Consider the following 17,098-nt stretch of genomic DNA (forward strand, 5'->3'; position numbering starts at 1 on the left):
ACGACAGAGGATGAGATGGCTGGATGGCATCACAGACTCGATGGACATGAGTTTGAGTGAACTCCGGGGGTTGGTGATGGTCAGGGAGGCCTGGCGTGCTGCGATTCATGGGATTGCAAAGAGTCGGACACGACTGAGTGACTGATCTGAACTGAATAACATGGAAGTCATTAGGGACCTTCACAAAGCCACATAAAGTGGTAGTGGAAGCCATACCAAATAGATTTTTAAAAAGATTGGGAGAGTTAAGATACGGTACACATATACAATGAAATACTACTCAGCCATTAAAATGAATGAAATTGAGTCATTTGTAGGGATATGAATGGACTTCGCATCTGTTGTATAAAATGAAATGTCAGAAAGAGAAAAATATTGTATATTAATGCATGTATGGGGAAACTAGAAAAATGCTGCCAAGGAGTCTAGTTCCAGGGCAGGAATAGAGACACAGATATGGAGAATTAATGTGTGGACACGGTGGGGACAAGGGGAGGGTAGGATGAACTGGGAGATCAGGTTTGACATAAAAACACTACCGTGTGTAAAATAGCTATTGGGAATGTGTTGTACGGCACAGGGAGCTTATCCTGGTGCTCTGTGATGACACAGCTGGGTGGGATGCGGGGTGGGTGGGAGGTTTGAGAGAGGGGATATACATGACTGATTCAGTTCATTGTACAGCAGAGACTAAAACAACAACTTTAAAGCAATTATCCTCCAATTTAAAAAATGGGAGAAATGAGAGAGAGAATAGGAGAGGAAGATTGACCAACTCATTTGAGGGTGCCGATTGCAATGAAGAGGAAAGAAATGAGGCACTAGGTGGTGGAATTATAAGAAGGCCTTTATAGTGCCTGGCTACATTCATAAATGTTTGGTGAATGTAGAGAATTGTTGTTCAGTTGCTCAGTCATGTCTAACTCTGTGATGCCATGGATTGCAGCACACCAGGCTTCTCTATCTTTCACCGTCTCCCAGAGCTTGCTCAAATTTGTGTTCATTGAGTCGGCGATGCCATCCAACCACCTCATCCTCTGTCGTCCCCTTCTCCTCCTGCCTTCAATCTTTCCCAGTATTAGGGTCTTTTCTAATGAGTCAGTTCTTCATATCAGGTGGCCAAAGTATTGGAACTTCATCATTAGTCTTTCCAATGAATATTAAGGATTGATTTCCTTTGGGACTGACTGGTTTGATCTCCCAGCAGTCCAAAGGACTCTCAAGTCATCTCCAACACCACAGCTCAGAAGCCTCAGTTCTTTGGTGGTCAACTTTGTTTATGGTCCAACTCTCACATCCATACATGACTACTGGAAAACCCAGAGCTTTGACTAGATGGACCTTTGTCAGCAAAGTAATGTCTCTGTGCTGTCTAGGTTTGTCATAGGTTTTTTCCCAAGGAGCAAGCATCTTTTAATTTTGTGGCTGTAGTCACCATCTGCAGTGATTTTGGAGCCTAAGAAAATAAAGTCTGTCACTGTTTCCATTGTTTCCCCATCTATTTTCCATGAAGTGATGGGACCAGATGCCATGATCATTTTTTGAATGTTGAGTTTTAAGCCAGCTCTTTTTCACTCTCCTCTTTCACCTTCATTAAAAGGCTTTTTAGTTCCTCTTCACTTTCTGCCATAAAGGAAGCAAGCAATCGGTGATGAATAAAGTAAAGACCTCTGTGCTTTCTGGAACACAGAGAAGCGACATGGAAACCCTCATTTGTCCTGAGATACCGGCTTCCTTATTACAGTGAAACTCAAGTTGGAAATGTACCAATGACCATAAAGGGATTCTTTTTGTTTGTTTGTTAATTTGTTTGGTTGCATCAGGATTTAGTTGCAGTGTGAGAGACCTTTGTTGCATCGTGTGGGGTCTCCTTGCTGCAGCTGGGGCTCTCTAGTTACGACACGTGGGCTCCAGCCTGGGCCGGTGCTTAGTTTCCCTGAGGCATGTGAGATCTTGGTTCCCTGGTCAGGGATTGAACATGCATGTGTTGCTTTGCAAAGTGGATTCTTAAAAACTGGCTCACCAGGGAAGTTCCCATAATTGAGGGATTCTTGAGTGCACAATCTCTCAGGACTCAGAGAAAATGAGGGGTAGAAAGCTACTGGGAGTTGGAGGTACAAGCAGTCTGTAGAAGTTGGAGGAAACCATTATGACTATATGCTAGTACTGGGACAGTGAGGAAGAGTCCTGATGATGGAGTATGCACACAGATAAATCTTTGAGGCAGTTGTCTCTGTAAGAAAGGGCAGGTACAAGGGATTAGTATAGGGGCTGAAGAAGAGCTATAGTTTGGTACCTAACTGAGAGATGTCTCCACTGTCAAGCCTAACAACAGGTGCTTTATTCTATCTTCATGGAGGGCCCAGACCCTTGATGCCCAAATCTGCACCCTGGACAACGTTTGGCTGAGGGAAGTGCTGACCTCTTCCCTTAAAGAAGTATCATAGATGAATCAGAAAATCTCACCATGTGGAAGCCAGGAGTGAAGGAAAAGAATTGTGAATTTCAAAATGGAATCCTTTGGCATTTACAGTCTGCTCAGGATAAGAAATCAGAATAGTCTTGCAAAAAGCAGTGAGGATAAATGGAAAAGGGGTGCTGTTATTGTGCAGCCATATCCTGCTGGGTTGTTCCATCTGTTTTGAGAGTAGCGAAGAGCTTGAGGACAAAGAGACCCAGTTCCAGTGTTTAATCTTCGTTTTGATCCTTATGTGGCCTTTGGGGAAGTACTACAACTTCTTTGATGCTATTTCATAGAGAAGAAGAAAGAGAGGGAGAGAGGGAGTTTTCTTCTTTTTTAATATGAGATATATAGCAACATGTTTATATGATGATGGAAATGATCTTATAAAGGTGAAAGTTATTGTTCATGTTAATACATGCCGCAAAGTAATTAGCTTAAGAGGCAAGTTTAGAACATTTAATGAGATTCTTTTTTGAACTAAGCATTTTTATTATCAAACAAATTTACTGAAACCTTGATTTCCCCCTTTTCCATTCTACCATAATCCCTCCCCCACATCTCTTTCTGTAACATTATATTAAGTGCATAGACAGGACCTTTGTATATAACGAATATATAGAGTGACTAGACAGGACCTTTAGTAAGGACTATTGCATAAAAGAATGACTGTTCCATTTCTTTAAGGCGTTTGAGGTTCTTTAAGAATAAGAACCAAGCAAACAAACAATTGAAATAAGTAATTTATGGTCTGAAAGCCAGAGAATGAAAAACAAGTCCATTCAGAGTACAAGGACTATAGAATTTCTTCCTAGAGGACATTACTTTTTAAACAATAATATTTAACACTAGATGGGAATTGCTATTGATCATCTATCAAACCAGATTTCTTTCTGCAGTGTTTCTGGATAAATGGAACACAGCTAATATAGGTTTTGCTTCAAAGCATCTGCTGATCTCACACTGTAATTTGTATCCAAGTTTAATGAGATAAGCTGATTTGAATGACCTCAGTTTGTGAAAGACTAATTTATCATCTTCCTGTGCAGCCTTGACTATAATGCTGTGCTCTCAGGATATGAAAGAGGCAAATTCCACAGAGTAGTATTTTAAGTAAAAGCATCAAATCATAACCAAACAACTTCCCGAGAAGTCAGGCAAGAGACTACACAAAGAGTCAATTAAAGAAGGCCTTGAAGCCCCTAGGTATTTTCAAAAAACTTCCCAAACAGCCCTTTTGTGGAAAGCGATGACCTGAATGAATATTATTTCACACTCAATTTTTTGTGCATAGTTTACCCTGCCTTCCATACCAATCAGAGTCCAAACTGCTTCCTGTATGTCCTGGGAGAGGTATACAGGAACTTAGTGCAGGCTTATTGTACTGTCAGGTAACTGGAGCTTTGCATCGCACATAGTCCTCATCATGGATGTGCATATTTGCTAAAACTGTGCATTTTGAATAGACTTCACATTTTTTTCAGAGTTGGCATGGACATGCACTCTTTTATTCTCAATATGAAATATGTGGTTTCTCAAAGTAGTCGGTTTAGAAAAAGACAGGCTTTAAAAAAAGAAAAACAACAAAACTTCAATTGCATGGGGAGGACAAGTTGATGATCTAGAAGGCTTCTGATCATAGCAGAGATCCTAACTATGGAATATTTTTTTGGTTCTCACTTGCAGTGATGTAGCCAGGGAATTATGTTGTATTGTTTTGTGGCTTGTATTTAAGTCAAATGTTAATAGGTGATCTATCTAGATGGTGCTTTAAGTAAAATAACTAGGTAAGTTCCAGTACTTTTATTAAAAGTTACATTTTATTACTCATATCAAAGCACATAAACTGTTTTTGATTTTTGCTTTAATTTTTTTTTTAACTTTTTTGATGTTTATTCATTTTGCTTAGGGCTTCTTACTGCTGTTTTCCCAATACCTAGAACAATTCTGAATAGTGAAGAGAGTTGAGATGCTTGCCTTGTTTTTAATTTTTGAGTAAATGCTTTCAATTATTTGCTTTTAAGTATTAAAATTAGCCTTAGGGTTTTCATAGATGTCCTGCATCATGTCAAGGAAATGTCAACGACATTTCCTTCTATTATAGTTTATTGAGAATTATTTTCATGAATAGATGTTGAATGTTTTCACATGCTTTTACTGTATCTATTGAAGACTTTTCTTCCTTATTTTATTAATATACAATGACATTGGTTTCCAATTGATAAACCTTGTTATTGCTGCAGGAAGCTCTGCCTGGTTATGATATATTACAAATTTCTGGATTCATTTACTATAGTTAAAGATTGTGTGTGTGTGTTTATGAGGGATTGTTGTTATTTAGTCTCTAAGTCATGTCCAACTCTTTTCTAATCCCATCAGGCTTCTCTGTCCATGGAATTTCCCAGGCAAGAATACCGGAATGGTTTGCCATTTCCTTCTCCAGGGGATCTTCTCGGTCCAGGGATCAAATCTGTGTCTCCTGCACTGGCAGGCAGATTCGTTACCACTGAGCCACCAGGAAAACCCCTTGTGAAGGATATTGGTATGCCATTTTCTTTTCTAATAACGTATTTACATATGTGCCAAGTTTTGATACCAGAAATATCAAAGGAGAAAATGAGCCTCTGTTTTCTGAGACTGTTTGTATAATGGATACTCTATCTTCCTCAAATATTCAAAAGAATCCACTGCTAAAGATATTTAAGCATTATTTTGGTGTGTGAGAAATTTTAATTCAAATTCTTTTAAAAATATAGGCGTTCTCTTTCTTCTTGTGTCAGTTTTGGCAACTTGGTTTTTCTGAGAACTTGTACATATACATGTATGTTGGCAAATTAACTGGTATGAAGTTCACAGTATTCTTTTATTTTTTAATGTCTTTTGGATCAGTAGACAATAAATATTTGTTCAAATTTGAATAAAAGAATAAACCATAGAACAGTTACACTTTTCTAACTCAACCGATGACATTTAAACTCTATTAAAGTTAAAAACAAAAACAACAATAACAAACAAAAACCCCACTTGTGTTTGGACAGAAAGCTTCCTAAGAAACTTTAAAATAATTTTAAAAGGCCACTAAAGATAGTGATAAAAGGAAGATAATTTAAAAAACCTGAGCTCCTTGAACTTCCTCCCACCCCAGTCTTCCTCCTGTGACAACCGAGGGGATTTTCCCCCATTTATGAAAACTTAAAAATTCAGTTGACTATGTAATCATCAGTCACTGAACTATAAGTGCAGAAAGAAATTTTACTCATCTTCACATTCTTTTAATACTAAGGATAGTGCTTTTTATGTAGTTTTCAGCACATGTTTCGTTAATGAATAAATTGAAACGTGTCTTTGACCTATGTCAATGAAGTAAAAATAATCAAGTTATCAAATAAAACCATACTTTGTGGCATACATAATATCTCAGTTTCTTTGTATAGTTTCCATCATTTAAAGAGAGCCCAGCATGGTGAATCTACTTTGATGTTTGTATCTATATGAAGAATATTTAATCGAGTATATTTCTCCCTTGAAGTATGACCTATATCCATGCTAATTTCCAGACTCTAAGACCAAGCAGTGATTAGACAGGCAGGGGGTCACTAGAAAGTAGTGCATTTCTCTTTCTTTTGACAAATTTCTGACATGATCAGTTGGTTTACTAAATGGGAAACCAGGCTTTGCTGCATTATTAATACCCTGTCTCATGATTTGCATCTCAGCATGAACCTTCTTTTCTTTAGATATATGACAATGCCTGATGAAAACACTCCCAGTTGTAATAGACAAATGCTACTTTATGCTTACCTTTCAGCATGGTTACAGGTTTGGCTGTGTTCCTTAAGAGAGTTCATAAAGGTATTTCGTGGCGCTGGAGCAGTGGCTGCGCAGCATGGGGCGGCTGTGAGGAGATACCCCACTTCCAAGGGCAGAGAAGCCCCAGAAAGATGGTAGGAGAGGCAAAATCACATTTAGAATCAAACACCATACCCACCAGAGATGCTCAGAAAGCTGAAACAAACCTTGTGCGCACCAGGACCCAGAGGCCCCACAGAGACTGAGGCAGAACTGTGTTTCAGTGGCTCCTGTGGCGCTATGGGTCAGCAGTGGACTGCTGCAGGGACAGGGGCTCTGGGTGCAGCAGACCTGCATGTGGCGTAAGCCCTTTCGGAGGAGGTCGCCATCAACCCCACCACAGAGCTGCCAGAACAGACACAGGGCTGGGGAAATAGGTTCTTGGAAGGTACAAACAGAAACTTGTACACAACAGGACCCAGGAGAAAGGAGCAGTGACCCCACAAGAGACTGCCCCAGACTTGCCTATGAGTGTCCAGGAGTCTCTGGCAGAGCCATGGGTCAGCGGTGGCCGGCTGTGGCCGCCTGCAGGGTTGGGGGCGCTGAGTGTAGGAGTGCGTAAATGGGACCTTTTGAAGGAGACTGCTGTTATCTTCATTACCTCCACCACAGGTTCACTTCAGTCAATCAGTTGTGTCTGACCTTTTGCTACCCCATGGACTGCAGCATGCCAGGCCTCACTATTTATCACCAACTCCTGGAGTTTACTCAAACTTGGGTCCATTGAGTCAGTGATGCCATCCAACCATCTCACCCTCTGTCATCCCCTTCTCCCCCTGCCTTCAATCTTTCCCAGCTTCAGGGTCTTTTCAAATGAGTCAGGTCTTCGCATCAGGTGTCCTAAGTATTGGAGTTTCAGCTTCAACATCACTCCTTGGATGATGACTGATCTATTTTAGGATGGACTGGTTGGATTTCCTTGCAGTCCAAGGGACTCTCAAGAGGCTTCTCCAACACCACAGTTCACAAGCATCAATTCTTCAGTGCTCAGCTTTCTTCACAGTCCAACTCTCACATCCATACATGACTACTGGAGAAACCATAGCCCTGACTAGATGGACCTTTGTTGACAAAGTAATGTCTCTGCTTTTTAATATGCTGTCTAGGTTGGTCATAACTTTCCTTCTGAGGAGTAAGTCTTTTAATTTCATGGCTGCAATCACCATCTGCAGTGATTTGGGAGCCAAAAAAATAAAGTCAGTCACTGTTTCCACTGTTTCCCTATCTACTTGCCATGAAGTGATGGGATCGGATGCCATGATCTTAGTTTTCTGAATTTTGAGCTTTAAGCCAACTTTTTCACTCTCTTTTTACTTTCATCAAGAGCCTCTTTAGTTCTTCTTCATTTTCTGCCATAAGAGTGATGTCATCTGCATATCTGAGGTTATTGATATTTCTCCCAGCAATCTTGATTCCAGCTTGTCCTCCCTCCAGCCCAGTATTTCTCATGATGTACTCTGCATGTAAATTAAATAAACAGGGTGACAATATACAGCCTTAACATATTCCTTTTTCTTTTTGGAACCAGTCTATTGTTCCATGTTCAGTTCTAACTGACCTGCATATAGGATTCTCAAGAGGCAGGTCAGGTGGTCTGGTATTCCCATCTCTTTCAGAATTTTCCACAGTTTATTGTGATCCACACAGTCAAAGGCTTTGGCATAGTCAATAAAGCAGAAATAGATGTTTTTCTGGAACTCTCTTCCTTTTTTGATGATCCAGCAGACATTGGCAATTTGATCTCTGGTTCCTCTGCCTTTTCTAAAACCAGTGTGAACATCTGGAATTTCATGGTTCACATATTGCTGAAGCCTGGCTTGGAGAATTTTCATCATTACTTTACTAGCATGTGAGATGAGTGCAATTGTGTTAGGTTGAGCATTCCTTGGCATTGCCTTTCTTTGGTATTGGAATGAAAACTGACCTTTCCCAGTGTTGTGGCCACTGCTGAGTTTTCCAAATTTGTTGACATATTGAATGCAACACTTTCACAGCATCTCCTTTTAGGATTTGAAATAGCTCAACTGGAATTCCATCACCTCCACTAGCTTTGTTCATAGTAATGCTTCCTAAGGCCCACCTGACTTCACATTCCATGATGTCTGGCTCTAGGTGAATATGAGTGATCACACCATCATTATTATCTGGGTTGTGAAGATCTTTTTCGTACAGTTCTTCTGTGTATGCTCTGTGTCTGCAAAGACCCTATAAATCACATGTAGTTAATATGTGTGAGAGAGGTCCCCTTCACCTCTTCTCTACCTTCTCTCATGTTATCCCTGTTGTCATTCAAGTAAGTTTGAAAGACCTTCTGGTTGATTCAAGTTTTAAAAATTAAGCTTCAGAAAAAAAATGTTGGCCTGGTTCCTCATCCTTTTAAAGCATTTCCTCCCAGAATGCTAAAATGTGAGGGAAGAATTTAAAAAGTCAGACAGGCAACTTATAGTCCTGATAACAAACAGCTTTTCCTAGACCAGTAGAAATAAAATTTCAAATCAAATTCCATAAACAATGATGGTATATTCATTTCAGAGCTTAATCAATATTATTAATTCATGACTGACCTTATAATTAAGGTAAATGTAATGCAGTAGTAGAAATATTATTTGCTACATATCTCGTCTATTCATAAAAATCTTCCCTGCTCTTCTTGTTCCATTTGATCCTTTCCTTGCTTCCTGTCCCTTCAGTTTTTCCTTATTTCTACTCCCACCCCTCTTTTAGGAAACAGTTACTAGTTATTGGAAAGGAATACAAGTTCTTCAGAAATGCCAAGGCTTTTGTCTTTGAAAATCAGAATCTTTATATAATTGGTCAATACCATGTTTTTGGAAGCCTCAAACTGTGTTAAATTGGCTTTACTTAGGTTATTTATCATGATTCTTCCAAAGAAACTCCCAAATCATTTGAGTCCTCTCCAGAGAAAATCTAGGGGACCAAAGGAATGCTACTTTACTTAGCCTGTATCAATAAGAGTCACCTGCACTACTGGGTAGATTCAAACTCTGATTTATCTTCCCTTAAGACATGAAAATCAAATCTCTTATGATTATACAGTGGAAGTGAGAAATAGATTTAAGGGCCTAGATCTGATGGATAGAATGCCTGATGAACTATTAACGGAGGTTCATGACATTGTACAGGAGACAGGGATCAAGACCATCCTTATGGAAAAGAAATGCAAAAAAGCAAAATGGCTGTCTGAGGAGGCCTTACAAATAGCTGTGAAAAGTAGAGAAGTGAAAAGCAAAGGAGAAAAGGAAAGATATAAACATCTGAATGCAGAGTTCCAAAGAATAGCAAGAAGAAATAAGAAAGGCTTCCTCAGTGATCAAGGCAAAGAAATAGAGGGAAAGAACAGAATGGGAAAGACTAGAGATCTCTTCAAGAAAATTAGAGATATCAAGGGAATATTTCATGCAAAGATGGGCTCGATAAAGGACAGAATGGTATGGACCTAACAGAAGCAGAAGATATTAAGAAGAGATGGCAAGAATACACAGAAGAACTGTACAAAAAAGATCTTCATGACCCAGATAATCACGATGGTGTGATCAATCATCTAGAGCCAGACATCCTGGAATGTGAAGTCAAGTGGGCCTTAGAAAGCATCACTACGAACAAAGCTAGTGGAGATGATGGAATCCCAGTTAAGCTATTTAAAATCCTGAAAGATGTTGCTGTGAAAGTGCTGCACTCAATGTGCCAGCAAATTTGGAAAACTCAGCAGTGGCCACAGGACTGGAAAAGGTCAGTTTTCATTCCAATCCCAAAGAAAGGCATTGCCAAAGAATGCTCAAACTACCGCACAATTGCACTCATCTGGCACGCTAGTAAAGTAATGCTCAAAATTCTCCAAGGCAGGCTTCAGCAATACGTGAACCATGAACTTCCTGATGTCCAAGCTGGTTTTAGAAAAGGCAGAGGAACCAGAGATCAAATTGCCAACATCTGCTGGATCATGGAAAAAGCAAGAGAGTTCCAGAAAAACGTCTATTTCTGCTATATTGACATGCCAAAGCCTTTGACTGTGTGGATCACAATAAACTGTGGAAAATTCTGAAAGAGATGGGAATACCAGACCACCTGACCTGCCTCTTGAGAAACCTATATGCAGGTCAGGAAGCAACAGTGAGAACTGGACATGGAACAACAGACTGGTTCCAAATAGGAAAAGGAGTACATCGAGGCTGTATATTGTCACCCTGGTTATTTAACTTATATGCAGAGTACATCATGAGAAATGCTGGGCTGGAAGAAACAGAAGCTAGAATCAAGATTGCTGGGAGAAATATCAATAACCTCAGATATGCAGATGACACCACCCTTATGGCAGAAAGTGAAGAGGAACTACAAAGCCTCTTGATGAAAGTGAACGAGGAGAGTGAAAAGGTTGGCTTAAAGTTCAACATTCAGAAAACAAAGATCATGGCATCTGGTCCCTACACTTCATGGGAAATAGATGGAGAAACAGTGGAAACAGTGTCAGACTTTGTTTTTTGGGGCTCCAAAATCACTGCAGATGGTGACTGCAGCCATGAAATTAAAAGACGCTTACTTCTTGGAAGAAAAGTTATGACCAACCTAGATAGCATATTGAAAAGCAGAGACATTACTTTGCCAACAAAGGTCCATCTAGTCAAGGCTATAGTTTTTCCAGTAGTCATGTATGGATGTGAGAGTTGGACTGTGAAGAAAGCTGAGCACTGAAGAATTGATGCTTGTGAACTGTGGTGTTGGAGAAGACTGTTGAGAGTCCCTTGGACTGCAAGGACATCCAACCAGTCCATTCTGAAGGAGATCAGCCCTGAGTGTTCCTTGGAAGGAATGATGCTAAAGCTGAAACTCCAGTACACTGGCCACCTCATGTGAAGAGTTGACTCATTGGAAAAGACTCTGATGCTGGGAGGGATTGGGGGCAGGAGGAGAAGGGGACGACAGAGGATGAGATGGCTGGATGGCATCACTGACTAGATGGATTTGAGTCTGAGTGAACTCTGGGAGTTGGTGATGGACAGGGAGGCCTGGCATGCTGTGATTCATGGGGTCACAAAGAGTTGGACATGACTGAGCGACTGAACTGAACTGTACTGAAGACGTGAAGTGATTCTTTGGTGGCTCAGAGGGTAAAGAGTTTGCCTGCAGTGTGGGAGACCTGAGTTCGATCTCTGGGTTGGGAAGATTCCCTGGAGAAGAAAATAGCAACCCACTTCAGTATTCTTGCCTGGAAAATCCCATGGACAGAGGAGCCTGGTGGGCTATAGTCCGTAGAGTTGCAAAGAGTTTGAGACACTGTGCAAATTCACTTTCACTTTCAAGAAAAGAATCTCCTTAAAGGAGGTTTCTCACACAGAGTCTCTGTTTCTTAACACAGTAGTGCGTTCAAAAGGAGAGATGATGCTCTCTGTTTTTAACAGAGTGAAACCGGTGAAATAATCACATTGTGTGTTTCTTGAGGGTTTACCACTTAACTTCATATGCAAGGAAAAAAGAACAGTCATGTTTCTGTGTTAGCTGTATGGCAGGCGGCTTGTAAAACCATAGTCATAAGGAGACAGTTGTACACTAGCTTTATCATTTGATAAAACTGCAGTCCTCTTCCTCTCTATCTATTTAAGAATTGGGAGTCTGGTCATACCACATAGGCAGCAGTCTGACCCTGAGAGCTCCTAATGAAGAGGTTTGTGTATTTCTTCACTGATTTGAACCAATGTGATCTAGTCCCACAATCGGTTTTTCTTCTTTTTAAGAAAAGTGTTCAAACTTATGACTGCCAGGGGGGAAGGGACAGTGCTAGTTGCTCAGTCATGGCCAACTCTTTGCGAACCCATGGGCTGTAGCCTGCTAGGCTCTTCTATCTGTGGAATATTCCAGGCAAGAATACTGCAGTGGGTTGCCATTACTTTCTCCAGAGGCTCTTCCTGACCCAGGGATTAAACCCAGGTCTACTACATTGCAGGCAGACACTTTACAATTTAAACCACCATGGAAATCCTATGGGGAGGGGATAAAGGGATAAGTTGGAAAATTGGGACTGACATATACACACTGTTATTGCTGCTGCTAAGTTGCCTCAGTTTTGTCTGACTCTGTGCGACCCTATAGATGGCAGCCGACCAGGCTCCTCCATCCCTGAGGTTCTCTAGGCAAGAATACTGGAGTGGGTTGCCATTTCCTTCTCCAATATATACACTGCTGCTGCTGCTGCTAAGTCACTTCAGTTGTGTCCGACTCTGTGCGACTCCATAGACGGCAGCCCACCAGGCTCCCCCATCCCTGGGACTCTCCAGGCAAGAATACTTTGCCATTTCCTTCTTCAATGCATGAAAGTGAAAAGTGAAAGTGAAGTCGCTCAGTCGTGTCCGACTCTTACTGACCCCATGGACTGCAGCCCACCAGGCTCCTCCATCCATGGGATTCTCCAGGCAAGAGTACTGGAGTGGGGTGCCATTGCCCTCTCCATATACACACTACTATATATAAAATAGATAGCTAATAAGAACCACCACTATATAGCATACGGAATGCTGTTCAATACTCTGTGATAACATATATGGGAATAGAATCTCAAAAAGAGCGGATATATCTATAACTGACTCATTTTGCCATATACCTGAAACTAATACAACATTGTAAATCAACTATGCTCCAATTAAAAAAAAAAAGCACTCCTGACCTTGACAGTAAATAGCCCCTAAGTGTTGTATGGGAGATATTTATATGGGAAAGGAGACACAGGAATGTGTGGATGGAAGATAAAGGAAAGGGTGTAACCTCCACATGATGAGATACCCTATGGAGAGGTCCACTTGGCAAAGAACTGAGGGCAGCCTCTGGCTGTTGGCCCACAAAGACAGTAATTCCTCAATCCAATAGTCCCGACTGACCTGAATTCCGACAGCACAACCACATGGTCTTGAAGTAAATCCTACACCAGTTGCCCTTTCAGATGAGACCCCAGTCCTAGCTTATTCCTTGCTTACAGACTTACATAGACTGAATTGGAGGACTCAGTTAGTCATTGCTGAACTCCTGACCCACACAAAAAATGAGACAATAAATGTAGATTGCTCTAAGCCACTAAATTTGTGGTATTTTTTAATGTCGAATTTTACCTGTTCGTTGCTGATATATAGGAAGGCAATTGGCTCTTGTATAAACATCTTTTGTGTAACCTTTCTATAATTACTAGTCTGAGAGAAGTTTTTGTTTATTCCTTTGAATTTTCTACATAGATAATCTTGTCACTTGTGAACAGAGAATTATATATTACTTCCCAACCAATTTGTATGTATTTTATTTCCTTTTCTTGTCATGTTGCAATAATTAAGACTTAGAGTATGATGTTAAAAAGATATGTGAGGGTGAACATTCTTGCTTTATTTCTGATTTTAGCAGAAAAGCTTTGAGTTTCTTATCACCAAATGCTGTTAGTTGCAAGTGTGTGTGTAATCTTTATCACGTTGAAGTTCTGTTTATAGTTTCTTGCATTTTTATCCTGAGGGTTGAATTTTGTCAAATGCTTTCTCTTCATCTATTAATATGATTAACTAGATTTTTCTTGTTTAGCCTGCTCATGTGATGGACTACATTAATTGATTTTTGAATATGGAATCAGGCTTGCATATTGCATACTTGGGAGAAATCCCACTTTGGTCAAGGTATAATTTTTTATACACAGAAATTGACTTACTTATATTTTGTTGAAACTTTTTGCATGTATATTCATGAGAGATACTGGTCTATAATTTTCTTGTAATGTTTTCATCTGGTTTTGGTATTAGAGTAATGCTGACCTTGCAGAATGAGTTCAAATATATGCCGTCTGATATACCCAACTATAATAGTGGATTCATCTGTTTCTCCCTGCAGTTTTATCCTTTTGTCTATGTATTTTGGAGCTCTTTTTTAGGCACATGCAAATTAGGGATTTCCTTGGAGAATTTACACTGTTATCATTATAGAATGCTCCTCTTTATCCCTGAATTTATTTCTGTTTCTTTGCTTTTAATTTCTGCTCTACCAGAAATTAATATAGCTATTCCTACTTTTCTTTCGATTAGTGTTACTTTCACTTTTCACTTTCATGCATTGGAGAAGGAAATGGCAACCCACTCCAGTGTTCTTGCCTGGAGAATCCCAGGGATGGCGGAGCCTGGTGGGCTGCCGTCTATGGGATCGCACAGAGTCGGACACGACTGAAGTGACTTAGCAGCAGCAGCAGCATGGTATATATTTTTCCACCTTCTGACTTTTGACCTTATAAGAATCTTTTTGAGTGAGTTTCTTATATAGTTAGACCTTTTGACCAACCAACGGAATCTATGTTTTGTTTTTTTTTTTTTTTTTAGTTTGTGTATTTAGACCACTGGAGTTTTAAATGATTATTGATACAATGGAATAATACCTACCAAATTTGTTATTTCTTTTTATTCATTGCCTTTGTTCTTTGTTCCTATTTTTATATTACACCGCTTTTTAGTTTTTGTGGTTTCAATAGAGAAATAGAAAGAGACTTTTAGTAAGCTTGTGCCTTTTGACTGTGAACTTCACCAATGCTTCTCTGTCTCCCTCTCCTTCCCCCCAGTTAAGACAGGGTGGCAAAGTGGCACAGAGTTGGGTATTTCCCTTTTCCCTTGTGGAAGTCTAGAGTGGGTTAGAGTAGGGTGTAGGTTCTTCCTCTAGTTAGATGAGGCTCTGAAAAAGCCCAGATAGTTTAGTGACTGATAAAGTAGTTTTTCTCAAGGGGAGACCTTGGTAAGAAGAGGGGATGCTTTGGTGCATTTCATTTGGTGGTTTTCCCTCTCCTGCTGGAAGCAGGAGATGACTTTTCTCCAGGCATGAGAATCTGGTCAAGCTCCAGGAGGTAAAACTTGCAAAGGTGTGAGGATTCCCCCTGTGACTAGGTCCCCTGTAGTTTCCCCCACCACTAATGGATTTATCCCTTTTTAACTTTTTAATTGAAGGATAACTGCTTTACAGAATTATGTTGTTTTCTGTCAAACATCAACATGAATCTGCCACAGGTATACATATATTCCCTCCCTCCCATCTTCCCCATCCCACCCATCTTCCGCATCCCACCCCTCTAGGTTGATACAGAGCCCCTGTTTGAGTTTCCTGAGCCATACAGCAAATTCCCTTTGGCTATCTATTTTAAATATGGTAATGTAAGTTTCCATGTTACTCTCTCCATGCCCATCACCCTCTCCTCCCCTCTCCCCATGTCCATAAGTCTGTTCTCTATGTTTGTGTTTCCATTCTTGCTTTGCAAGTAATTTCATCAGTACCATATTTCTAGATTCCATATATATGTGTTAGTATATTATGTTAATCTTTCTCTTTCTGACTTACTTCACTCTGTATAATAGGCTGTAGGTTCATCCACCTCATTAGAACTGACTCAAATGCTTTCCTTTTAATGGCTGAGTAATATTCCATTGTGTATATGTACTACAACTTCTTTATCCATTCATCTGTCAGTGGACATCTAGGTTGCTTACATGTTCTAGCTATTGTAAATAGTGAGTGCTGCAGTGAACATTGGGGTATATGTGTCTTTTTCAATTTTGGTTTCCTACTCCTATGCCTAGGAGTAGGACTGCTGAGTCATATGGTGGTTTTACTCCTAGTCTCTTAATGAATCTCCATACTGTCTTCCATAGTGGCTGTATCAATTTATATTCCCAACAGTGCAAGAGCATTCATTTTCATCCATACCCTCTTCAGCATTTATTTTTTGTAGACTTTTTGATGATAGCCATTCTGACCACTGTGAGGTGATATCTCATTATAGTTTTTATTTACATTTCTGTAATAATGAGAGATGTTAAGCATCTTTTCATGTGTTTGTTAGCCATCTGTATGTCTTCTTTGGAGAAATGTATGTTTAGGCCCTTTTCCCACTTTTTGATGGGGTTGTTTGCTTTTCTGGTATTGAGTTATAAGAGCTGCTAGTATATTTTGGACTCCCTGTAGTTTTTAACTCTCAGACTTGCATACTAAACTTCAAGGACTTTGTCAGTTACAGTTCAGTTTTCCTACCCCACACTTGTCCTCAGGAGGTTTTGCTTCTGGGATTTGCTTAGGTGATTCTCTCTTCACATTTCTCTCTCTCTCTCTCCAATTTGGAGGCACAGCTCTTTGCTCACTGACCTCATTTCTGGTGGATTTAAGAAGAATTGCTTTTATTATTTTTTCAGCTGTTTTGCTAATTTATTAGGATATAATAGCAACTTCCAAGAGTCCTTACATGTCAGAGTAGAAACTGAGGGAGGAACACTTTCCCAAAAATGTGGCTTGGGGACAGGAACCTAATAGGACAGATTCCACTCAATGCACTTAACTCAACCTGGTCTCCCTTCCATTTCAAGAGTATCTTAGGTGCTGACCCTCTTGAGGATTCTTTAATAAAACTGATTTGCTTGCCAGCTTTTGCCACCAAAGATCTAGGTGTACGATTTGGCTCTCAGCCTACAAAATCAGTTACCACACATTCCTCTGCCTTCTAGCTTCCATATTTTATGAATATTGTATTTTTTCTAGTCCTGTGTCTTAAAAAAAAATCTTCAATGTAAATTTAATAAGGGTTCAGGAAGAAGCAAGTTAAATGGGTATATGGAATCTGTCATTTTAATCATGACCCTTTGGAAGAATTCCTCTAGTCTGTTGGCACTGAAAACAAAACAGTTGCTCACAGTTCTCCCCGCAGGCTTTTCCCTTGTGTTTGGGAGAGATTTACTAAATTGCCCACTCTCTTTTCTTGGTGAAATATAATAATAAAAATCT

General features: G+C 40.0%; 1 long non-coding RNA gene across 1 annotated transcript in view; it reads left to right on the forward strand.

Moving 5' to 3' along the window:
- Positions 1 to 17,098, forward strand: part of LOC138420729 (uncharacterized) — a 137,919-nt gene that overhangs the window by 98,567 nt on the left and 22,254 nt on the right. Inside the window, exon 2 of the long non-coding RNA XR_011249296.1 lies at positions 4,841 to 5,003. This is a non-coding gene — a long non-coding RNA (uncharacterized lncRNA). The remainder of the gene's footprint in view (positions 1 to 4,840; positions 5,004 to 17,098) is intronic.

Source organism: Ovis canadensis, chromosome 15 (assembly GCF_042477335.2).
Source record: "Ovis canadensis isolate MfBH-ARS-UI-01 breed Bighorn chromosome 15, ARS-UI_OviCan_v2, whole genome shotgun sequence".
NCBI classification, from domain to species: Eukaryota; Metazoa; Chordata; class Mammalia; order Artiodactyla; family Bovidae; genus Ovis; species Ovis canadensis.